Source organism: Macaca fascicularis, chromosome 19 (assembly GCF_037993035.2).
Source record: "Macaca fascicularis isolate 582-1 chromosome 19, T2T-MFA8v1.1".
NCBI classification, from domain to species: domain Eukaryota; kingdom Metazoa; phylum Chordata; class Mammalia; order Primates; family Cercopithecidae; genus Macaca; species Macaca fascicularis.
In genome coordinates this window covers 39,492,026-39,505,688 of record NC_088393.1, presented here as the reverse complement: position 1 = coordinate 39,505,688, position 13,663 = coordinate 39,492,026, and the positions used below count along the sequence as shown (strand labels likewise).

The 13,663-nt window shown below is 47.7% G+C and overlaps 1 long non-coding RNA gene across 1 annotated transcript in view; it reads left to right on the top strand.

Annotated features, from left to right (window-relative positions):
- Positions 1-11,276, top strand: part of LOC123570307 (uncharacterized) — a 32,453-nt gene extending 21,177 nt beyond the window's left edge. The window contains exon 3 of the long non-coding RNA XR_006694390.2: positions 4,605-11,276. This is a non-coding gene — a long non-coding RNA (uncharacterized lncRNA). The remainder of the gene's footprint in view (positions 1-4,604) is intronic.
- The last annotated feature ends 2,387 nt before the right edge of the window (positions 11,277-13,663 follow it).

The following is a 13,663-nucleotide window of genomic DNA, read 5'->3' as shown; positions in this document are numbered from 1 at the left end:
TGGGCCAAGGCGCAGTGGCTCACGCCTGTAATTCTAGCGCTTTGGGAGGCCAAGGCAGATGGATCACTTGAGGCCAGGAGTTTGAGACCAGCCTGACCAACATGGCAAAATCCCGTCTCTACTAAAAATATAAAAATTAGCCAGGACGTGGTGGTGGGCGCCTGTAATCCCAGCTGGCCTGGGCAGGAGAGGCTGAGGCGGGAGAATCGCTTGAACCCAGGAGGCAGAGGTTGCAGTGAGCCGAGATGGTGCCACTGCACTCCAGCCTGGACGATGGGAATGAAACCCTGTCTCAAAAACAAACGAAAAAACAAACAAACAAACAAACAAACAAACAAACAGATACACATGCAGGTCTGGCTTCTATGTTCGGGAATGTAGGAGCTTGTACAGTGGCAGCGATCGGGTCGAGTGGAGAGTCCCCCAGGGCTACAAGCAGAAGCCCGCCGCGGCATCTGAGCAGAGAAGAGCTCTCAGCACAGCTTTCAGGGTCAACTTCCATCTACAATGTTCATTTGGGTGTTCCCCGGGCACCGCTTTTCCATGTGCCAAACTCTGAGCTAGGTGCCAGGTACTCAAAGACGAGTGAAGCACGCCACCTTCGCCCTTGTAGGGGCAAAACCGAATCCAACCATCACTCCGGTGAATATTTAATGACAATGGTGGTGAGTGAAATGAGGATGGAGTACTCTGTCCTGTGACAGTGTGAAATGGCCAGGTCGTGCTGAGTGAGGTAGCAAGGTCAGAGCTTGTCTTGATTTAAAATTTTGATAATCTTGCTCATTACGGATTTTGAAAAATGCATTAATTTTGATTTTTAAAGAGATTGCACTTACCTTGATTGTTGAGTTTTTTGGTGCTCAATGTGAGGTGAGAGCTGTGTAGAACTGGAGGCTGGGCGAATCCCCTAACTTTCAGGGTGGTTAACGTATCTCCCAGCAAAATACTCTTTCACCTCTGGTCTGCAACTTCCTGTGAGCTGCGGGGACTGTGTTCCTCATGGCGTCTCCTGGGTGGGACGAGGTCCAGGTTTGTGATCTTATATTCTCCAAGGGGCAGCTTGGAGAGGTTAAGCAAACTCCTCCAGGCCATCAGGCGTGGTCCAGGGCCGGGGGTGCTGATTTAACGTTCGTCTATGGTCACCCTTGGGTCAGAAGGGCAAGTTCTACAGACCACAAGTTCAAGGCTTGCTCCTTCTAGGACATGTCCCCTGCCTGCCCAGCCACACAGGCCTCTGCTCAGCTCTCCGGGGCTCGGTTGGGGCCACATGATAACTGGACTTCGATTCCTGGCTGACTGCTTCCGGGGTTTTCTCATGGCTGCTTGGATCTGCTTTCCCCAGACTGACCGTGAACTCCTGCCAGTCTCCAGTCTCACTGTTTCATCCTCGAGTCCCTTAGAAGATAGCTCAAGGGAGAGCGTTCCTGGTTTAAAATGTGCTAGGGTAAGCTTGAGTGCAGTGAAGGTGACTGAGAGGGCACCCTTGGTGGGGACGGGGCAGCCCCCGAACAGGCCACGGGGTGCAGGAGTCGGCTCTGACTCATGCAGGCTCTGCCTTTAACATAGGCAGGGCTTGCTGTTGGGGTGGGATCTCGTCCCTGTGGGCCCTCTCTTAGTGACAGGAGGAACGTGACACAGACAATTCCTAGACGCGCAGCCTGGTGGGAGAGAGCGGGTCCGGGTGTCTGAGCCCTTCCTCCAGTCCCTCCCACGCTAATCTTGCGGCGTGAGCTTGGCAGAGCATCTGCTTAGGAATCTAATGCAGGGGTCCAAAAATGGGCAGATCCTGTCTGTGTTTATTATATGTGCTTGTCTACTTCCGAATGCGTAGCAGCTCTCATGCCTTTGCCACTCTGTTCCGAGACGGAGGGAGCTGAGCAGCTTTCGTTGGAGGTGATTTCTATGCCTGGTGGTGGTGGAGACGTCTGCTCTCTGATGAAGGGCATGGAGAGGCCCTCTCTGGGGGTCTGGTCGGGCCACTGGGAGGAGCCTTTTGAAATGGGGAGGCCTCACTGCCCGCTTTCCACCCATCGTGTCCTTGCTCCTTGCACCGGGTAAAAGGCGGTCACTTGGAGCACACATGGGGCTGCCACTCTGAGTGTCTGCAGTGGCTCCTTTGCTCTGAGCACTCACTGGGGTCTTGCCCTCCAGGCAGCTCTGGGTCCCCGTGAGGAGAGGCAGGAGCCCAGGGCTGGAGATCCCAGGCTCAGATGTGATGCTGATAGGCGATGGGCCAAGAGCATCAGGCTTCTGCCGCCTTCCTGTTCCTCTTCCTCTGCTCTGTCCAGTGACAAACGGTGTCCTTTAAACATGGGATAACGATGCCTTTTGTTCTCTGGCTAATGAGGGGCTTTCATGCTCATTATGTCATTAGAGTCTGGGGACAAGCTTAGGTAATTAGTGCCATCTTACAGATGGGGCAACAGAGACCAGGGTTTGTCCAACTTTACCTGCTTGCCAAGTGGGTGGCAAGGGCTCTGCTTCAAGCCTACTGGCATCTGCTCTGCTGGCCACCTTTGAAGGCAGGCGGACCCCCTCTGCTGTGTCCTTCCTCGGCAGAACTTGGGGAGTGTCTCTTGGAAGGTGATTTTTGTATGGAGGTAAAACCACCCAGCCCCCTGGGCATGCGTGTCCTTCTTTCCCCCCACAGTTGATGCTCGGTATGAAATTGACAACATGGCCCGAGTTCCACCCTGAAATGTCATGCTGCCTTCTGGATACGAAACTGGTAGAGAAACAAGCCGCTGGATGATGTTCACACAGTCCTTCCATTTCCCCCCGTTCCTTCCTATATTTAGAAAACACTCATTAAGTGCCTACCATGTGCCAGGTATCACGCTGAGTGTCAGCGCAGAGCAGAGGCATTCAAGTCCAGAGGAGAGATGCTCACCGATGTGCGTGTCCATACGTGTACCACGTATGTTCTCACTGCTTCCTGTCAGCAAGTGCCTTTGTTGCAGCGGTTGGGGTGGAAGGACCTTCTGACTTTATGCTGTGGCTGCTTTGCTGTGGTGCTGCTGTCTCTGGGATGGGCTGTGGTCAGTTGTGATACCTTGGGGGTCTGGCGTGTGTGTCAGAGACTGCTGGTACTAAGATGTCCTTGGTCAGTGCTGAGTGTCACTTGCCGGCATGGAGACTTTTCCATGCCAATACTGGAGACGGGGGGAGTCTTGTGTTAGTTTTTGCACTAGCACCGTGCCCAAGGTATTCTTTTGGACATGCCCTTCTCTTATCACGTGCCTTACTTGGGACAGATGGGTTTTCAGGTTAGTGACCCCCACCTGGAGTCCCTGATACCTGTATCCACACAAGTACCTCCTCCCCTGCTGCCTTTGTATTCATTCAACCAGGTGGCACCCCAGGCATTAGGACACTGGCTGAATCTCCAAATTGCCTTACACAGAAGAGCCCCGTCCTGAGCCTGTCGTCCCCCTGGTGCACAAACAGCAGTCCCCCCAGATTTGGGCAAGGATAATGGAAGTCGTGAATTTACCTCTGACATATTTGATCCCAGTGTCTCAGCCCCCAGATGGCACAGGACCTGCCTCAAACTATGTCCTCAGGCCCCAGCCCACAGTTCCCCCATCCTCCATCACCCCAAGGGCTTTTTCTGGCTACAAAGAAGCAACCTCCCCAAGGGAGGGACTGGGACAAGGGCAGACACAGATCTCTTGAGAAACTGGGGACCAGGTGCATGGTAAAATGGGATTATGGGCTGGGTAGGGTGGCTCATGCCTGTAATCCCAGCACTTTGGGAGGCCAAGATGGAAGGATCACTTGACAGTTTGAGACCAGCCTGGGCAACATAGTGAGACCCCCTTCTCTACAAAACATAAGACATAAAAAAGTGTAGCTAGGTGTGGTGGCATGCACCTGTGATCCCAGGTACTTGGGAGGCTAAGACAGGAGGATGGCTTGAGCCCAGGAAGTCGAGGCTGCAGTGAGCTGTGATCACACCACTGCACTCCAGCCTGGGCAACAGAGAAAGACCCTGTATCATTAAAAAAAATAGTTAGTAGTAGAAGAAATGGGACTATGGAAACAGAAGAGGCAAAGGTGAGTGTAATTTCTGGGACATAAGATGCGCGGGCCTGTAAATAGGTACCTCAAGTTTACAAGAATTATCTTAAGAAAACAGTTTGATTCATTTTTATCATACAAAAGATGATAATGACTTTAAAATGATTGAGGAGGAAAAACATCATTTTCCTCCCATGTAAATATAGTGGGATGATATTAGAACCCGGGAGGAAATCAGTCCTGGGAATCTATTCATCTCCAAACCCTGAAAAAATGTGTACGACCACATAGATTTTGTATTTCCTTCCAGGACGTGGTGCATTGGATGCAGGAAAACTTTGGATGTGTGTTTTTGGGAAAAGCATGATTTCTATGCTGACACCTGTGAAGGTGGACACGAAAGCTCCTGCAACTGCAGATGACGATCATGCTTCAACAGAACGTTCTTCTTTCCTAGTTTAGCCCCTGATTGTCCAGCGTTTTGGTTGGACTCAAGGCCAATGCCAAGATGATTTCTGGGCTGGGGAGGATGGGGGGTGGTGTATCCTGAGGGCAACTCCCTCAGCCTGATTCTCTATTTTCAGGGACATCCAGATCTCCTGAGGGATGAGCTACCAGAGCATTCCAGCTGACAAGGGGCTCAGAAAAGAAACACATCAAGATTCCACCCCCAGGATGGTTGCTTACTCAATTAGCAAGTGTGAACGGCCGGTGCCGCCAGGTTCCCCGCACCAGGCCACTCCAGGCCAAGCCCAGCCGGTGCAGTGACCTCCTGAATCGGCCTCCCTGCGGCAGTTCGGGCATGCTGGGTTCCATTCTCAACCGGAGGAGCATTTGGTATCCTGGGAAAATGAAATCAGATCTCATCGCTCTCACGCACAAAGTCCCCAACGGCTCCCATCACACCCAAAAGAAAATCCAAACTCCGTCTTGTGCCCCAGAAGGTTCTCCGGGCTCTTGCCACCCGTCCCCTCCCCAACGCCTCCGATCTCACCTCCTGCCGCCTCCTCCTTCGCCTTCTCCCTTCCAGCCACAGGGGGCTCCGTGCAACTGTTCCTCAGGCACACCAAGCCCCTCCCCTCCTCGAGCCTTCGCCCCGGCTGTTCCCTCTGCGGGGAACTGCTTGTCCCAGATCCGCAGGTGACTCGCTGCTCACTTCACTCAGGTCTCCTCACCGCCACCTCCTCTGAGTGGCCCTCCCAGAACCCCTCCCTAGCATAGCTCCTTCCCCAGCCCGTCGTCAGTGCCTCTCGCCCTGCTTCCCTCCGCAGAAGGCCAGGAACATCCCCGCGGGGGCTGCTTTCTTGGTTTGTTCCTTGTTTGTTTTCCTAACCGTGGAGCTTATGGACTGCTCTACAAGCGCAGGGCTTTATCTTGTTTACAGCTGTGGCCAGGCTTGAATGTGCTTCTATCTGAATGTGTGTTTTGAGAGTATTTGATTAAAAAAATGAGCAAATGAATGAGCATTGTCTTATTTTTCCTTTAGATTTTTTTTTTTAATAGAATGGAGGCCAGCCTTGAACTCCTGGCCTCATGTGATCCTCCCGCCTTGGCCTCCCACAGTGCTGGGATTACAGGCATGAGCCCCCTTTGCCTGGCCTGAAGAGACACTCTCAAGTAAGGCTGGTGGGAAACGTAAAATACAATATTTCCAGAAAACCACTAAAAACTATTTTTCTCCTTAACAATTGATAACAAATTGTTAAATATATAAAGAAAAAGGAATATTAAAGCAGCAAAAAGAATATTAAAAATTACTTGTAGCCCACCTGCCATTATTATTATTTAAAGGAATACCTTATAAGGTTTTTTTTTCTAAGTGAGTAGAAAGCATGGCTACATTGTAACTTGCTTTTTGCTACAAAATAGTATTTTATGAGAACTTCTTGAATATTAACTGTTAAGAAATCCTTAAATGTTAATTTCTACAGCATTACTATTGAGGACTTGATTGTATTATCTCTCATGATATTACATATCTATGTAAAATCTAGTCGCTTATTGTTGGACATTTGGTTTGTTTCTGATAGCAATGAACAACTTTACAGGTAAATCTTTGCAGGTATCTGTGATAGATTCTTTTGGAAGTAGAATCTTTGGGTAGTGTGTTATTAAGAATTTTGATCATATTGTCAAATTACCCTTTATAAAGTTTACCTGATTTACTGCGTCACTCGTGGTGTTGAAAGGATTCATTTGTCCATCCCTTAACAATAAAATCATTGTTTTTGTGTTTACCAAAATAGGGACAAAATTTTCTCATTTTTGTTTTAATTTGCATGTCTTTTGATTACTAATAAGACTAAACATCTTTTGTATGTCTATCACTTGTATTTTTTTTTTTTTTGGTGAATTGCTGTTCATGTCCCCAATTCATTTTTTTCTATTGAAGTATTTGTCTCTTCTTCATTTGTGAGGAAGCTCTACACACCTGGGGCATTAACCTTCTTTCTGTTATGCATGTTGAAATTTCCTAGTGTTGGTTTACTTTTCAATTTCAAAATTATATTTTTCACACATGGATATTTTAAATTTGTACACCTCAAATCTGGGCATTTAAAAGTTTTTAGCTTCTGCCTTTGCAATTGGACTTAGAAAGAACTTCTCTATTACCATATATGTAAATATCACTTTTATAGTTTCACTTAAAAATTTAAATCTTTAATCCTTATAGCATTCATTTGAATATGTGGTATGAGGTAGGCCACTAACTTTTCTTGTTTTCTCAATGAGTGGCAGATTGTACCTGTATCTTCATCAATCAGTCATCGTTTTCCCACTGACACAAAATGCCTTTATGTTAAAATATAAGTGTTTGCCTATTTGGATCCTACTTCTGAATTCTCTATTTTGTGCTTCACTGTTTTAATTATTGTAGCTTTCTGCAATATATGTTAATACCTTGTTGAGCAAGTCTCCTCTCTTTTTTCACAAAAATATATTTTGGAGATTTTTACTTACTCTTTCACATGGAATTTGGAATCAGTGTGACAAATATCAAAAAAGCTTTGATGGAATTTTTATTGGCCTTGTATTCAAGTGCAAGATGAGATGAGTGGGGACTGATATGTAGGTGATACAGTTTTTCTGACCAGTCATTTGAGCACTATTTTATATTCACTCGTAATTTTAAATGATATTCTCCACGTATTATACATCTAGAAAATAATAATGCTGCTAAGAGCCTTAAAAATGTTAATTCTCGGCTGGGCGCAGTGGCTCACGCCTATAATCCCAGCACTTTGGAAGACTGAGATGGGCAGATCACCTGAGGTCAGCAGTTCAAGACCAACCTGGCCAACATGGTGAAACCCCGTCTCTACTAAAAATACAAAACTTAATCCAGTGTGGTGGTGCGTGCCTGTAGTCCCAGCTACTGAGGAGGCTGAGGCAGGGGAATTGCTTGAACCAGGGAGGCGAATGTTGCAGTGAGCCCAGATCACTCCACTGCACTCCAGCCTGGGGGATGGAGCCAGACTCCATTAAAGAAAAAAATTAATTTCTTTTCATTTAGTAATTCTGCCTTTATTGGGGTATCTTAACAATGTGAACAAAAGTTTTTGAATAGAGGTTTCAGTGATAGCATTATGCACAATGATGAAAACGTTAGAAACTCTTTAAATGAACAATTGGGAGATGGTTCAGTAGCTTTTGGTACAGTCCCAAGTTGAAATACTACACAGCCCCTAAAAATATATCTGTGAGGCTATCTTGTGTGACAATAACTTTCGTTTAAGTGTCACCTACGAAATCAAGGTTTAATATTGTAGGAAGAGCTTTGTGTTTCATAGGTACAAAGAAAACATCATAGAATGCACATAAAGACAGGAGATAATTGTACGAAAACGTTAATAAGAGCGGTTATCTCTGGAAGAGAGGTTATGATGAACAAAAATGATTATTTTAAATATGGGAGCTCTCTGTCCTTTCGAATGTCCCTGTAATTTGCACGCACATTGAGCGAAGGGCGCAAAGCGAATGTCGGCGGGCAGCGAGCGGGCGGGAGAGCCGGGCGGCCGGGCCGGTGCAGTCCCGCGCGCGGCCGGAGGGTGGCAGTGTCCGCTCGCAGACCCGCGGCGCACGGCCCGCTGACCTCTGTCGGCCTCGGCCGCCTCCGGTTTATCACCGATCGCAAGAGCGGAATGAACATATTTACTTGTGTTTTGCTTTCCACTTATAATATCTAGTGGCATGGGAGGGAAATGAAAACAATTGTTCATAGGGGAAATTTATGAGCTTCATCTGGCTGCGTGATTTCCGCAGTTGCCCCGCCGCCGCCCGGGGACTCGGTTGCCTTCTGCATCCTCGGGCGAGCAGGAAGGCGCTTTTCCAGCTGCCAGGGCGGCCCTGCGGGGCCTTCGGCGCGGGTTTTGGTGGCAGCTGCCTCGCAGAAGCAGACCTTGGCAGGCTCCCTTTCCTTTCCCTTGAGTTCGAGAAGGGCCCCACGTCCCCTGTTTTCGGGGTGTCAGGGGGCTCCTGGCTTCATGCTGGGCTCCCCAGGGGTCCGGATGAGCCAGCGTTTCTTGACAATCCAGGGATGTCCCTGAAACGCCGTCCCCTTGATGGGCTGGGATGGGGCAGCGCCCTGCGGACCTTCTGACCCTCGGGAAGGCCTCTTCCAGGTCATGGTATCGGGTGGAGGGAGGGGGCAAGTCCCTTCCCCTGCGATGCCAGCTGCATCCTGGGACCTGGGGTCTCGTTTCCAGGACAGGGGCAGGGACCCCACGAAAGGGACACCTGAGGGCTGAGGGTTTTGCTGGAGCTGCCTGTCTTTGGAAGAGAGCAGGAAATGGGGGAGCTTCTATCCCTTTCCAACCCGGCTGAAAGCAGGGCCCCTGGCTCAGCGCGAGTGGATCGCAGGTGCTTGCTGGGATGGAGGAGACCAGGGGGAAACCTGTGGTGTCTTCAGACGCCTGCGGCCTCAGGCTCACGGCACTTGCTCCTGGGAACCTACCCTGCCTGAAGTCCAGCCCTAGGCAGGAACTTTCTCCTTGAACTGAACCGTTCTGTCACCCTGATGAACGGCTCCCTCCCAGGCTGTGGACTGTGCCATGCCCAGCCTAGGCAGAGAGCAGGCCGGGGGCTTACCCTCCAGGTGTGAGCTGTGCCTAAAGAGGGGAAGCCAGGCCCACTCTAGCAGGTGCGCTGAATACCAGGAGCGTAGAAGGAGCGAGATGTTAAAACCACAAACCGCAGCTACTGCCAGGAACACACTGCAAGTGGGCTTTGATATGGAGACTCATGTCACTGGATGCATGTCAGGGTGTGTATGTGTGTGTGTTTGTGGGGTGCTGATCTTTTTTATATTAGGAAGAGCTGTTCACGGTTATAATGGATCTAGTATTCTCCCTTCTTTCTTCTCTTTTCCTTCCTTCCTTCCATCCTCCCTTTCTTCCTCTCCCTTTTTTCCTCCTTCCTTCCCACTTCCCTCCCTCCTACCCTCTATCCTTCCTTTTACCCTTCCTTCCCCCCTCCTTTTCTCCCTTCCTCCTTTCCTTTTTTCTCTTTTTTTCTTACCTTCTTTCTTTCTTCTCTCCTTCCTTGCTCCTTTTTCTGTTTTCCTCCAACCTTCCTTCCTCCCTCCCTCCTTCCTTGCTTTATTTCTCTCTTCCCTCCCTTCCTTGCCCTCTTTTCTCTCTTTCTCACTTTCTTTCTCTTTTTTTCATTCATTCTTCCTCTCTCTTTCCCTCCCTTTTCCCCCCTCTTTTCTCTTTCTTTCTCTTTTTTTAAAAATTCATTTTTCTTCTCTCTTTCTCCTCCTCGTTGTCTTCTTTTTTCCTTCCTTCTCTTTTTCTTTACCTCCCTTCTTCCTTCCCACCCTCCCTCCCTTCCTTTCCTGGCTTGGGGGAGGTTTCCTTGAAGTGGGTCTTTGTGCCTGTGGGATTCTAGGAAGCCGAAGTGCACAGGGTCCATGCTCCCTGACTCCACAGCATTCTCTTAGCCAGGATTGCCCCAGCTCTCTGCCTACAGGGATGTGCCAGGATGCAGCTGCTGCTGGGAGCAGTGTCAGGGTCACTTTGGAGGAAGTGATCCCCTGGCCCCACCTGTTTCAGGCAGACAGGTGAGCCTTTGGTGCCAATCAGCCGGCTTGGTGGGACTAAGTTGCCCTGGGGTCACCTCAGCCTTTCCCAGGGACCAAGGTTCACTTCCTCTAGGACTGGTTTTCTCTGAGTGACATTTACTCTTTCAGAAACATGAGAAGGGGACACTGGTTCACTCTCTGTCTTGGAGAGAATATTTAAAGAACCTGGGCAATTGCTGGTGAGGACCTGGGCTTTGCATGTGCCAGAGCTGGCAGGTGGGTTCTTTGGGGTCTGTGGCCCACGGGACCCTTCCTAGGCTCATTACAATCCACCATGTTTCCCCAGCAGTTTTACAATCGAATTACTCAAAATTGCACTGCTTTATTGCATACAGCTCAACTCCAAGACAAGCAAAGGCCCAGATAATGAACAATTATTTATGACAAATTATTACCTTTACATATAAGATTAACCATTTCTATTAAGCTCAGTATAGGTGACAACCTCTCTTAGAAAAATGCATGTGCAGTTCAGCAAATGCCAGCTTGACGGTGAGGTACGGAGACTGCTTGTGGGTGCGCCTGCTGGCTGTTCTGGAGGGTGTATTCCAGGCCAAGGGGAGCCCTTGGCTGATGGGGACGAGCTGTCAGGCCACTCTTTCTCCCAAAGGCAGCCATGTTCCCGTCTCAGCTTGGAGGCTGGCGGTTTTGACGGGGCTTCCAGCTTTCTTCATCTCCTTTTGAATGTGTAATGATGAAAGCACTAAAGAATGTGAAATGTTTCACTAATTGCATTTAAGTTTAAAAAATTCTGTTTTGTTTGAAACTGAACTTAACTTTTAAAATTATTTATGGACTCAATAACGTATGTTTGGGTTATTGAACCCCGTCTCCATGCTTGCTTTTGTGACTAGAATCCTCTCCCAGCTAATTATAACATACAGTATTTTCCCAGCAGTCTTACAATCAAATTATTCAAAATTGCATTTCTTTATTGCATATTGCTAGAACCCAAGACAAGCAAACATCAAGATAATAAACAATTATTTATTGCAAATTATTACCTAATATATAAGATTAACAGCTTGTAACTATTAAGATTAATACATGTGGTAAACTGTATTTATTATACTTATTTTGTAGCAAATATCTTTGTATAAAACATATGTTTATGTATTGCAATTAATGAGAAAAAGTGTAAGATTAACAATTTATGTTGGGTTTTGTTTTTAGATTTATGCACACTGTAAAACTTATTTATTGCACTTATTAAAAGTATTTAATGATGGACTTTTACATGCTATATTTTTAATGTTCAAATATAAACTAAAGGAGTATTAAATTACAAAATAGAAAATTATAACTGAAGTCAAAGAATGTAACTATTTTCTGCTATAAATCTGCTTTAAAAAGATCATCACTGGAATTACCGAATCTTTAAATAGTGGCCTTTATAGTGCATAATGAGTTTCAATGAGTTATCCTTTGAAAGGCTTTTTTCATCATTAAAACTAAACTCAACATCTTGCTCTTAAAGATAAATGTAGCTAACAGCATAAACACTGGAATCATTCCATTTTATGACGAGAACTTGAAGTAACATTGGAGAAAAGAGAAACCCGGCCTGATCGTGTCCCGTGAAGGTGAGGAAACAGGACTGGCCGCAAGACAGAGAGAACCCGGGAATCAGGGGCAATTTGGCTGAGAGGCGATCTGAAGGCTGGGGGCTGAGGGGAGAATGTCCTTATCTTTGCCACCCTGGCTTGCCTTCTGCAATGGGGACAGCCACAAGTGTAACCACAGTTTGTTAGCCACAGAATTACAAAATTAGAAAATATGATATACAAAGGTGGCAATGCTCAGACTATTGAAATAGAAATAAAATCAACAGAGTTTCTAGTCCTGAACATTCCCTGCCTTCCCAGGGTTCAGAGACCCCAGGTGTGTGGCCAGGCTGGGAGGAGTATTCTAGAAGGCTGTTAGAGCAAAGGACCAAAGAAACCCCTTGGAAAAACTGCCCACATTTTGGATCATCTATTTACAAGAATATTGTAGAGGCCGGGCGCGGTGGCTCACGCCTGTAATCCCAGCACTTTGGGAGGCCAAGGCGGGCGGATCACGAGATCAGGAGATGGAGACCATCCTGGCTAATACAGTGAAACTCCGTCTCTACTAAAAATACAAAAAATTAGCTGGGCGTGGTGGCAGGCGCCTGTTATCCCAGCTACTCGGGAGGCTGAGGCAGGAGAATGGCATGAACCCGGGAGGCGGAGCTTGCAGTAAGTGGAGATCGTGCCACTGCACTCCAGCCTGGGCGAGAGATCGAGACTCCATCTCAAAAAAAAAGAATATTGTAGAAACGAGTGATGATAATTAGTAATTCCTGGGTTTCCTCCGGAGAAAAGTCTCCCCTAGCCTAGGGCTGTGTGTGTCCTGTTGCAAAGATGAAACATCACTCCAGTATAGCAATGTGTCCCATCTGTGCTCCTGGTTGGTGGCCCATGCCCTGACTTGTGAAAGTACATTGTCTCCAGCAGCTGAGGCTTGAGTTCTGAGTTGGAGGTCTTGTCTAACCCCAGTTGCCTGTGGATCCCCCAAGAAACCGGGGACGGAGTTTGAGCACAGCTTCTTAGCCAGATAGCACAGACCTCAGAACAGAGGGCTTTGTGCAGCACCTGTGGACCACTCTTGTTTCTCTGACCTATGGACAAGGATTGGTAGAGAGGGGCAGTGGTGCAGGAGGTGCAGGGATGGTTCCTGCAAATTACGTGGCTGGTAGGACCGAGGCAGAGACACCAGCCAATGCAGAACGTAGGGGTGTGGTGAGCTGCTTTCTTTTTCTCTACTGCTCCTTGGGACTCTAGCCCTTCTTAGGAAGAGGATTTGAGAGCAGAAGAGAGGACAAGAAAGAAAAGGTGGGAAGGGGAGGAAGGAGAGAGAGGCGAGGAGGGAAAAAAGAGCTTCCACTTCTCAAGCTGTGCACATCCCTGGTCACTGCTGGAGATTTCCAAAACACATTCTGCTTACTCAGAAGGCAAGTGTTCATTTACCCAGCAGCTTGTGTGATTTTCTTTCAGATGCCGAAAGCCTTCCTCTTCCCACAAATAATTATTTTAATTGTAGGTGGAGGGCACATATAAAAATTATTTGAAAAAAGGTGTAGAAAGCATAAAATCTGTTATTTTGTGTCTGGGGGATCATTGTGGGGGCAGTTTGGTACTCCCGTCCTGGGATGCGCTGTCCTGGGAGGTGGGTATGGGAAGTTGATTGTGTCTTCCTCCTAAGGCTGCGTGCAACCTGGGTGGCAGAAGGACAGCAAGGCAGGCTGGCAGGCTTCCATCTCTGCTGTGTCCCCCAATTCCGCGCCTGGCTAAGTTTTCAAGTTTTTTCTTTTCTTTCTTTTTTTTTTCTTTTTTTTTTTTTTTTTTGGTAGAGAGAGGGTCTCTCTATGTTGCCCAGATCAGTCTCAAATTCTCGGACTCAAGTGATCCTCCCGCCTAGGCCTCCCAAAGTACTGGGATTACAGGCATGAGTCACCATGCCGGGACCAAGGTGACCTTATTTTAACCCACCAAATTGGCTGATGTTTCTTTGTAAATCTGATGGTATCTAGTAAAAAGC